Source organism: Bos grunniens, chromosome 1 (assembly GCF_055505025.1).
Source record: "Bos grunniens cultivar Pamir isolate PY7600 chromosome 1, Bosgru_T2T1.0, whole genome shotgun sequence".
Classification (NCBI taxonomy): Eukaryota; Metazoa; Chordata; class Mammalia; order Artiodactyla; family Bovidae; genus Bos; species Bos grunniens.
Genome location: NC_141165.1, coordinates 80348588 through 80360902, shown reverse-complemented (window position 1 = coordinate 80360902; position 12315 = coordinate 80348588). Strand labels below are relative to the sequence as shown.

Below are 12315 nucleotides of genomic sequence, written 5' to 3'. Positions count from 1 at the left end.
CACTTTTGGGCCCTGGAAGGGGTCCCCCTTCCTGCAACACAATTGGGTCAGTATGGTAACTCCAGTCAACAGGGTCACAAAGAGTGGGACACAACTGAAGCAACTTAGCATGCATGTATCCCTCTTCTGGGAAATAGGCCCACAGGATCTTCAGTTGAGCAAACAGGAGACAAAAATTCTTCCAGTCAGGCCTGGAGTGCTTGTGAAGTAGAGTCATTCCTTCCTCCATCTCTTGGTTTCTGTTCTCATTGAAATGTATGGTCAATGGTTCAAGATAAGTGCACCCCTTTCTAAAGGATAGTGTCCTCATTATAGGTTATCAGCTCCAAACTGGTATTGCAGATGTGCCTTAAATGGGCATTTCCATGGTCTAAACAGGTCAGCAGCCTCCAGATGAGTCAATATATGGTAACACTAGAGGATTTGTTTGCCATGTTCTCATTATCATGTTTCTTTTGTCATTAAAAGTGTATCTTGATCTGAGGAGATAATACATGGGATCTTATTCTATGGATCACTCTGTGAGCCCTTGTGTGTGATGTTAGTTGTGATGCTAGAGAAGGTATGTGATGGCAAAAAAGGTAAACACATACTTGGATTATTTGTCACTCTGCTCTTAGACATTCTGTGTCTAAAGACAAATTATTGCCTTTGTCAGAATAAGAGAGAATCAGTGTTATCCAGTTACCATCATCAAGTCTGGTTGATCTTCTCAAAGTATGATATTATATCAGGGATTCAGCACTAGAAACTGTTTCTAGATCAGACAGACATTTAGCTGTGGCATTAGCTAAATCAATTTGTATAAGAAGGAAACCCATGCTATTCAGTTCAGTAACAGTCCCTATCTCTGTCATCATGGCCACTCCATTCAAGAGTCTACTCAGCAAGCACAGAAGTTGGTTTATAATCTACCAGACCAGTCATCCTCCATATCTGGTTAACATATTATAATAAATTCTTCTTATTTTATGCTATTTCTTTTTGTCTATCCATATTTTTCCCTGGACATCCTTGCCCCTAAATTGGCAATTTTAGTTTTTATATGCCTCCAACCAATTAGCCAAGCTATTCACCACTGTCTATGTATTCCTGTATATCTTTATTTGGAGACACAGATCTCTCAACAAAATTGGATGTTGTATAGTGATATGAATAGCAATATGAAAACTGACCAAAGTCCTCTCTACAGTTCGAATTTTCTCATCACTATTATCTTTCAAGGCAGCCTCTGAATTGGGATATACTGGAACAGCAACCCATTTTGGATCCAAACTAAAACTTCAACCTAAACTGTGCATGGACCAAGTCTGGGTTGTTTTCTTCTTTCCCTAAGTTGGTCACAAAGAATCACCCATGAGAGCACAATTGTGAGTTTTGTGAGTGGTATGTTTTGAGACTGTGCTAGGTGACATGGAAGTCCAGATATGTGTTTGTCCATTTTACTTATACACTTAAGGCTGATCTAAGATGTAAACCTTCCATTTTTATAGGTAACTGCTGCTTAGGTGCTAAAGTTGATGGCTCGGTCAGTCTGACAACCACCGATTGACAGTGAGCAGCTCTAGTGTCATAGGTGCTTGATGTCCCTCAGCCAGGTATTTATTCTGCCTGTGATCTTGACTACCAAGGAGAAACTGTACTACTGTTCCACAATGGAAGTGTGGAAGAGTATGTCTGAATTACAGGAAATCTGTTACGGCATCTCTTAGTATTATTATGCCCTGTAATTAAGGTCAATGGAAAAGCACAACAATGTAATTCAGACAGAACTATCAATAGCACAGATCCTTTGGAAATGAAGGTTTGGGTCACCCCACCACATAAAGAACCATGACCAGCAGAGGTGCTTGCTGAGGGCAAAAGAAATACAGACTGAATAGCAGAAGCAGGTATTTATAAACACCAGTTATGACTACGTGCCTAGCATAAGAAACAAGGACTATAACTACCTTGAGCATTTCTTTCTAATTTTGTTATGAATAAACTTAGTGTGTATTATACATATACTAAGCAAATAGCCTTGTTTTCTTTCCTCTTATATTTCCTTACCCTGTAACATCAGATTTACTTACTTTCTATCAGTTTTTAAGTATTGTTAATTTTAAATCATAGTATTTAAGTTATGGGGAGCTTCCCAGGTGGCACTAGTGGTAAATAACCTGCCTGCCAATGCAGGTAGACATAAAGAGATGCAGGTTTGATCCCTGAGTTGGTAAGATTCCCTGCAGGAGGGTACAGCAACCCACTCCAGTATTCTTGCCTGGAGAATTCCATGGACAGAGGAGCCCGGCCAGCTGCAGTCCATAGGGTCACACAGAGACAGACACGACTGAAGTGACTTAGCATGCACACATGCATTTAAGTTATGAGATAGCAGGAGAAGAGTAAACATCACTCAAGGATTTTACTTCTTCTACTGGAGAAAATATTAGTGCGTTTTCTGTTGTATGCAGGGTAGTTATATCATGTAAGGTGGAACTATGACTTTTTTATTATTTGGAGATTAAGTGTGGTTTAAGAAAATATGTAGAGGGGAGGAACCAGGATGGCAGAGTAGGAGGACACAGAGCTAATCGCCCCCAAATCACATCAAAAATACATTTACATGTAGAGCAATGTTCGCTTAGAACTGGAGATGGTCAGAAAGACTTTTAAACATCCAAGGCTGTAAGAGAGATCCACATGGAGTCACGTAGGAAGGCAATAAAAGTGATCATGTCAGGACCTTTACCCCTAAAATGTGACACAGAAGAGAAGGAGGATTATACAGGCTCTGAGAGCCAGCCTGGGGAATTAGTGGTTGCACGCACATATGTCAGAGACTTGGAGCCCGAAATCCCTTATCTGGTTTGAAAACCATGGACTGACTGAGGATCTGTAAGAAGTCTAGACTCCAGTCATGAGGAGCGCACACACACTTGCTAACTCCTCAAATAGGTTGAGGGAACCAGATTTAAAATGCCCAGGACTTCAGCTGGTTTCCTGCAATCGTTCCAATGTGCACCCCAGCCTGCGACTAGGGCAAAGGTAACCACAATCAAGAAAAGAATGCATTTGATGGGGACAAAGCCAGTTTGGACTCAGCATAGCACATGAGTGGGGCAAGGGCAGTCGTTACTGGAGCACATGAACGCAGTGGAGTCAGGATTGGTCTGGAACTCCAACTGGTATGCTGGTACCACTCCATAGGTGATCACTCCAGCTCCTCTTGCTCCAGAACTGCTCACCTCTGTGGTGAGGGTGCTGGTGCTGGGAGCTAAAAGAGAACACACTTAGTGGGAACAGAAATAGCTCAGACCAGATCCTTAGGGTTTCTACTCCAGCAACTTGAGACCCAATCCTACTCCCAATAAGGCAGTGTTGATCACTAAGCAGAGGAGAAACTCAAGCTCCCACCTGATTCTGGCTCTAGACTCCCCATCTACAGCCCCACCTTCCACTAAGGTGATGGCTGGTAGCACATAGTGAGGGAAGACATGACTCGTGCTCAGTTCAGATTCAGTTAGCCCACCAAAGTCACTGGACACATACAGACTCAATAGGGATGCTCGCACATAAGCACACCATTTCAAGATCAGGATAGATAACTATCTCACCTAATTTCAAGAGACAAAAACTAATTTAAGCAAAATGAGAAGACAAAGCAATTTGTTTCAAATTAAAGAATAAGAAAAATACCTGAAAAACAACTAACAAAAGAGAGATACATAATTTACCAGATAAATAGTTCAAAGACTTAGTAATAAAATGGTAATTGAACTTTGGAAAAGAATAGATGGACACAGTGAGCATTTTAATAAGGAACTGTAAATATTAAAAAGAACTGATCATAACTGAAATACAAAACACACTAGAAATAATTAACAGTGGACTAGGTAAACAGAAGATTCTATAAGTGATTTAGAAAATAAAATAATGGAAATCACTCAACTAGAACAGCAAAAGGAAAACCAAGTTAAAAAGAGGAAAATGGTTTAAGGAACCCATGGGACAACATCAATACCATATTTGTAATATGGAATCCCAGAAGGAAAAAAGAGAAAAAAGGATCAAAAATGTATTTGATGAAATTATGGCTGAAAATTTCTTGAATCTGAAGAAGGAATTCTGTAGCCCTCCAGGCTCCACTGTCCACGGAATTCTCCAGGCAAGAATACTGAAGTGGGTAGCCATTCACTTCTCCAGGTGATCTTCCCAACCCAGGAATCAACCCCAGGTCTCTCCTGCATTGAAAGCAGATTCTTCACTGTCTGAGCCATCAGGGAAGCCCACAGGAAGCACAGAGAGTCCCAGATAAGATGAACCAAAACAAATCCACATCATACGTATTGTAATTAAAATGGAAAATGTTAAAGATAAAGAGAAAATTCTAAAGGCAGCAAGAGAAAAACAAAAAATAACACATAAAGGAACCCTCTAAGGCTATGAGCTGATTTTTCTGTAGATATTTTGCAGGCCATAAGGCAGTGCCTTGATGTAGTTAAAATCCTGAAAGGGAAAAAATCTACAACCTAAGACACTGCAGTCAGCAAAATTACATTCAGAATTAAAGGAGAGATAAAGAACTTCTCAGACAAACAGAAACGAAAGCAGTCCATCGATACCAAACTGATACTGAAGAAATGTCAAAGGATCTTCCTTAAGTGAAAAACAAGGCTACAACAGAAGTAAGACTTTATAGAAAGGTAAAATCCCACTAGTAAGGCTAACTATATAGTAAAGGCTGTGGATCAACTACTTAAATAATCTAGTAGAAAGATTAAAAAACAAAAACTGTAAAATCAACTATAACTACAATAAACAATTAAAGAATAAACACAAAGATGTAAAATATGACATTAAAAACACAAAATGTGGGAGGGAAATAAAAAATGTAGATATCTTAGAATATCTACATATATCTTAGAATATCTACATATAAGTGCTTGAACTTAAACACCTACCAATTTAAAACAAATATATATAGTTAGAGGTCAACATATATGAAATCAATGGTAGCAACAGATCAAAACCTACAATAAATATACAAAAATTAAAGATAAATATACCAAGTATACATACCATAAAGAAAATTATCAGCCACAAAGGAAGAAACTAAGAGAACAGAAAACTACAAAACAACCAGAAACTAAGTTACAAAATAGCAGTAAACACATAGCTATCAATAATCATTTCAAATGTCAATGGATTAAATGCTCTGATCAAAAGACAAAGCGTGACCCATTAGAAAAAAAAATATGCTGCTTATAAGATATTCACTTCAGAGCTAAAGAAACCCACAAAATTTAGGTGAGGGAATGGAAAAAAGACATTTCATGCAAACAGAAACACCGAGAAACCCGGGAGAGCAGTACTTACATCAGACAATACAGACTTGAGACAAGGTCTACAACATAGAGCAAAGAGGGGATTTATATAATGATAAACAGATAGTACAAGAAAAGAATATAGAATGTGTTAGTGTATATGCACCTAATATATGAGTATTAAATATATAAAGCATGTTATAACAGACATAGAGAGATTTATAAGTATGTAATAATAATATGGAACTTTATCACCCCTGATACAACTGACATATCCAGACAGCAAATCAATAAGGAAATAGCAGTCTTAAATGAAAATAAAAATACAACTTTCCAAAATCTATGGAATGCAGCAGAAGCAATTCTAAGAGGGAAGTTTGTGCAAAACAGGCCTGTCTCAAGAAATAAGAAAAACTTCAACAAAAAAGAAACCCTAACTTACCATCATTAAGAATTAGAAAGAGAACAAACACAGCCCAAAGAAGCAGAAATAAGAAAACAATAAAGATTAGAGAGAAAAATAAATGAAATAGAGATTTAAAAAAAAAAGCAATAAAAAGATCAGTGAAATCAAAATCTAGTGTTTTGAAAAGATAAGCAAAATTGATATGCTTTTAGCCAGGTTCATCAGGAAATAAAGAGTAAGGGTGCAAATAAACAGAATAAGAAATGAAACAGTAGAAATAAAAACCAATATTAAAGAGATGTATAAAGTCATAAGAGACTAAGAAAAGTTACATGCTTATAAACTGGACAACTTAGAAGAAATAAATAAATTTTTAGAAATATACAATCTTCCAAGACTGAACCAGGAAGAAACAGACAGTCAGAACAGACTGATAACTAGTAGTGAAATTGAATTTAGAATAAAAAAACTTCTAGTAAATCAAAGGTCAGAACCTTATGGTTTCACAGGTGAATTATATGAAACATATAAATAAAAGCTAATATGTCAAACTATTCCAAAAAATCAAAGAGGACAGAACACTCTAAAACTCAATCTATGAGGTCAACATTACCCTGATAAGAAAACCAAAGACACTACAAAAGACCACGTTACAGACCAATATCTCCAATAAATATAGATGCAAAAATCCTCAACAAAAATTAGCAAATATGATTCAATGTATATAAAAAAGATCATACATCATGATCAAGTGGGCTTTATTCCACAGACACAAGGATGGATCAATACCAACAAATCAATCAATTCCATAAACCATGTCATCAAAAAGAAGGATAAAACTAACAGTATCATCTCAACAGATGTAAACAAAATCATTTGATAAAACTCTGATCAAAATGGGTATAGACACAACATATCTCAACATAATAAAGGCCATTTATGAGAAATCCACAGCTAATAACATACTATTAGTGAAAAGCTGCAGAGAAGGCAATGGCAACCCACTCCAGTACTCTTGCCTGGAAAATCCCATTGACGGAGGAGCCTGGTAGGCTCCAGTCCATGAGGTTGCTAAGAGTTGGACACGACTGAGCGACTTCACTTTCACTTTTCACTTTCATGCATTGGAGAAGAAAATGGTAACCCACTCCATCCAGTGTTCTTGCCTGGAGAATCCCAGGGACGGGGGAGCCTGATGGGCTGCCATCTATGGGGTCTTACAGAGTTGGACACGACTGAAGCAACTTAGCAGCAGCAAATGTCCTGGCCACAGCAATCGAAGAAGAAAAAGAAATAAAAAGTATCCAAAATGGAAGGAAAGAAGTAAAACTGTCACTATTTATAGATAACACAATACTATATATAGAAAATCCTAAAGTTTCCACCAAAAAAGCCTATTAAAACTAATAAATGAATTCAGTAAAGTTGTAGGATACAAAACTAATACACATAAATCTGTTGCTTTTCTATATACTAATAATGAACTATCAGAAAGAGAAGGAATAAAACTATTTTGTTTAAAATTACATCAAAACGAATAAAATAACTATAAAGAAACTTAACCAAGGAGATGAAAGACTATACGCCCCAAACTATAAAACACTGATGAAGGAAATTAAAGATGATACAAATGGAAAAGTATTCTGTGCTTTTGGATTAGAAGAATTAATATTGGTAAAATGTCCATACTACCCCAAAACAAACAACATATTGAATGTGACTACTATCAAAATACTCATGACATTTTTCACAGAACTATAACAAATAATTTATATGGAACCACAAAATACCCTGAATTACCAAAGCTATCTTAAAAAAAAAAAAAAAGCTGGAAATATCACACACCCTGAATTCAGAAAATAGTGCAAAGCTACAGTAATTGAATCATTATAGTGCTGGCACAAAAACAATCACATAGATCAATGGAACAGAACAGAGAGCCCAGAAACAAACACATGCAACCATGGTCAATTAATCTAGGACAAAGGAGGTAAGAATACACAACGGGACAATCTCTTCAATAAGCAGTGCTGGGAAACCTGGACAAGTCCATGTAAAATAATTCAACTAGAATATTTTCTCACACCACATACAAAAGTAAAATCAAAATGGATTAAAGATCTAAGTGTAATACGGCAAATCATAAAACTCCTAGGAGAAAACATAGGCAGAACACTGTGACAAAAATCATAGCAATATTTCTTTTGTATCTGTTCCTAGGGCAAAAGAAAGAAAAGGAAAAATAAACAAGTGGCCTAATTAAACTTAACATTTTTGTGTAGCAAGGAAAATCATCAGCAAAATGAAAAAACAAACTACTAGAGAAAATATTTGCAAATGATATAACTGATTAAGGATTAGTATCCAAAATATATAAGGAGCGCATACAACTTAAAGTGGAAAAAAAATTCAATTTTAAAATGGGGAAAGAAATGTGAATAGACAATGGAATATTACTTACCCACACGAATTAATGAAATATTTCCAGTTTCAACAACATGGATGGACCTGGAAGGTATTATGATTAATGAAATCAGTTAGATAGAGGATGACATATACTGTATGTTATCATTTATATGTAAAATCTAAAAAAAAAATAAAGCAAATGAATGAATATAAAAAAATGGAAACAGACTCACAGATATAGAAAACAATATAGTGGTTACCAATCGGAAGAGGGAATGAAGGAGGGGCAAGATAGGTGAAGCAGATTTCGAGGCACAAACTATCATGTATAAAATAAATAAGCTATAAAATATATTGCTCAGAACAGAGAATATAGCCAATACTTTATAATAACTTTAGATAGAGTATAATTTAAAAAATATTAGATCACCATGCTATATACCTGAAACTAATATGACATTTAAATCAACTGTACTTCAATAAAAATATAAAATAAAATTGAAATTAAACACATGTACAGATGCCACGTTGTCAGGGGTGGGCTTGTGGTGGTTAATTTTGTGTGTCAATTTGACTGGGCTAAGGGATGCCCAGATATCTGTAAAACATTATTTATGGGTGTGTCTATGAGGGTACCTCTAAAGAAATTAGCATTCGAAACAGTAAATTGAGTAAAGAAGATATTCCTCAACAATGCAGGTTGGCATCATCCAGTATACTTAGGACCTAAATAGAATCCAAAGGTAAAGAAAGAGTTAATTTGCTTTCTGCCTGAGCTAAGATATCTATCTTCTTCTGCCCTCAAACACTGGTGCTCCCATTTTTCTGGGCTTTGGACTTTTACTGAATTATACCAACAAGTCTTCTGGGTCTCCAGCTTGCAGATGGCAGATTGTAGGACTTCTTGGCTTCCACAATCACACAGGCCAAGTCCTATTATAAATACACACACACACACACACATATATATATATAATTTCATTTATATTTGTAAATATAAATATATTTTGTATACTATTGGTTCTGTTTCACCAAAGAACACAAACTAATACACCATGTCCAGCAGCATTCCAGCAATTGCATTTTGAAAAATGTTCTCTGCTGCAGCTGGCATGCTCTTTCTCCAAAAATGTCAGTTGCCTGTTTGAAACTATTTTGTTGGGGCTTGCCAGAGACTCCATGCACCTCTTATCTGCCAGAGACTCCATGTTCAAACAATGCATGCACCATTGTAAGATCTTCTGGGTCACATGACCCAAGTGGTATGACTACTCGTACTATAGCCTCCACAGGTCCTGTCTTGCCCAGGGCCCCTACTGAAACCTGGCAGCTTTCCACATCACTTGCTCAATCATTCAGTACAGTTCGCTGATGCACAGTTTGCACCAAACAGTGATGTTTGCTGCTCATTGCTTCTTATTTAAGGCTAGGATGCACAAGGTATACTAATTCCCCCTTTACCTTAGACTAGTGCCCCAGATCATTGGCTTGCTAAAAGGGTCACAGATGTGACAAGCCACCAGACTGTCATATATCTTTCCTACTCTCTGAAGCACGTGTGTCTTATCACGGCATCCAGTCACCTAGGCTGTGTATTCCCTTTTCTCTGAAATTCTGCTTCTTTCACTATCAAGACATTTGCCTATTCACCAGTTCAGTATGCTCTCCAGCTACAGGTGACAAGGATCTCTTTAAAGACTGCCAAGGAGGACCTTTCACTTTCACACTTATCTTTAAATAGATGATTAATTATTTTGTCTCCTTACTGTACCAGCAGACATTCACCAGTAGCCACCCAATTCCATATTCCTTAATTTTACTATTTTTCCTATATGTTTTGAATGCCAATGACCCTGTAAAAGCTAGCACATCTCCATCATCTTGGCAACTGTACTGCTACAATATCCAAGGAACTATCAAGTCACCATTTATCATTAGGGACAGGGTCTTCATTGCCATCCAGTTGGTTTATGATCCAGCTCCAAAATTACATCTTTAGAATTTGCTTGACAGGACCATTTCTGACATAAGTTATCTTAAAACGGGTTCCCTAGAATCAGAGTCTTAGGCAGAGAATCTTCAGCAAGTGATTTATTTAGAGTGCTCTCGAGGTCAACATTTAAAGAGGGGAGGGAAAGAGGATAGGGCAAGAGAAGAAGCTAGACAAAGATGTGGCTTCAGGAGAAATTAATCCTCAACCTGAACTCATGAAGAGCTCTGGAGTTGCAACTGTTTACAGAGGTTTCACTGCTTATATCCAAGGGTGTTGAGCTATTATACCCTTATATTAGTCAACCACTGACTACCGAACACTGCTAAAATGGAGGGTTGCATAACTTTCTAGGCAGTGCTTACTAGCTAAAGGCTCTCCTTTCCTTGCTCATGCTCATATATGCATCCTCAGTAGTGGCCGACACTTTGCAATCCCGTGGACTGTAGCCCACCATGGTCCTCTTTCCATGAATTTTTCCAAATAATAGAGTGGGATGCCATTTCCTATTCTAGGAGATCTTCCTGACCAAGGGATCAAACCCACATCTCCTGTACTAGCAGGCAGATTCTTTACCACCGCACCACCTGGGAAGCCCAAAGGCCCTCCCCATTACAGCTAAAATATAAGTTGTCAGAAATCAACACCTGCAGCATCTGGGTGATGACTATGACTGTACCATTCTGACAAACAAGATGAATTTGGGTACCAGCAAGAGCCGGCTCCTTAGAGAAGATCCTGATGCTGGGAAGGGTTCAAGGCAGGAGAAGGGGACGACAGAGGACAAGATGATAGGATGGCATCACTGACCCAATGGACATGAGTCTGAGCAAGCGCTGGGCAATGGTGAAGGACAGGGAGGCCTGGCACGCTTCAGTCCATGGGAGCTGCATCAATTCTTCAGCACTCAGCTTTCTTCATAGTCCAACTCTCACATCCATACATGACTACTGGAAAATACATAGCTTTGACTATATGGACCTTTGTTGGCAAAGTAATGTCTCTGCTTTTTAATATGCTGTCTAGGTTGGTCCTAACTTTTCTTCCAAGTAGCAAGTGTCTTTTAATTTCATGGCTGTAGTAACCATCTGAGGTGATTTTGGAGCCCCCCAAAATAAAGTCTCACACTGTTTCCATTGCTTCCCCATCTATTTGCTATGAAGTGATGGGACCAGATGCCATGATCACATGGACCACAGCCTTGTCTAACTCAATGAAACTATGAGCCATGCCATGTAGGGCCACTCAAGACGGATGGGTCATGGTGGAGAGTTCTGACAAAACGTGGTCCACTGGAGAAGGGAATGGAAAACCACTTCAGTATTCTTGCCTTGAGAACCCCATGGACAGTATGAAAAGGCAAAAAAATATGACACTGAAAGATGAACTCCCCAGGTCAATAGGCGCCTAATATGTTACTGGAGATCAGTGGAGAAATAACTCCAGAAAGAATGAAGAGATGGAGCCAAAACAGCAACGACATCCAGTTGTGGCTGTGACTAGTAATGGAAGTAAAGTCCCACGCTGTAAAGAGCAACACTGCACAGGAAGCTGGAATGTCAGGTCCATGAATCAAGGCAGATTGGAAGTGGTCAAACAGCAGATGGCAAGAGTGAACATTGACATTTTAGGAATCAGGGAACTAAAATGCATTGGAATGAGTGAGTTAACTCAAATGACCATTATATCTACTACTATATATGGGCAAGAATCCCTTAGAAAAAATGGACTAGCCATTATAGTCAACAAAAGAGTCCAAAATGCAGTACTTGGATGCTATCTCAAAAAACGACAGAATTATCTCTGTTCGTTTCCAAGGCAAACCATTCAATATAATAGTAATCCAAGTCTATGCCCTGATCAGTAATGCTGAAGAAGCTGAAGTTGAATGGTTCTATGAAGACCTATGAGACCTTTTAGAACTAACACCCAAAAAAGATGTCCTTTTCATTATAGGGGACTGGAATGCAAAAGTAGGGAGTCAAGAAATGCCTGGAGTAACAGGCAAACTTGGCCTTGGAGTACAGAATGAAGCAGGGCAAAGGCAAATAGAGTTTTGCCAAGAGAATGCACTGGTCATAGAAAACACCGTCTTTCAACACACAAGAGAAAATTCTACACATGCACATCACCAGATGGTTGACACCAAAATCAGATTGATTATATTCTTTGTAGCCAAAGATGGAGAAGCTCTATACAGTTAG

At 37.9% G+C, this 12315-nt stretch overlaps 1 long non-coding RNA gene across 4 annotated transcripts in view; it reads right to left on the bottom strand.

Moving 5' to 3' along the window:
• LOC147379741 (uncharacterized) overlaps positions 1 to 12315 on the bottom strand; it is a 78485-nt gene that overhangs the window by 45742 nt on the left and 20428 nt on the right. For all 4 annotated transcript variants that reach the window (XR_015133933.1, XR_015133931.1, XR_015133935.1 and 1 more), the window contains one exon: positions 8177 to 8223. This is a non-coding gene — a long non-coding RNA (uncharacterized LOC147379741). The remainder of the gene's footprint in view (positions 1 to 8176; positions 8224 to 12315) is intronic.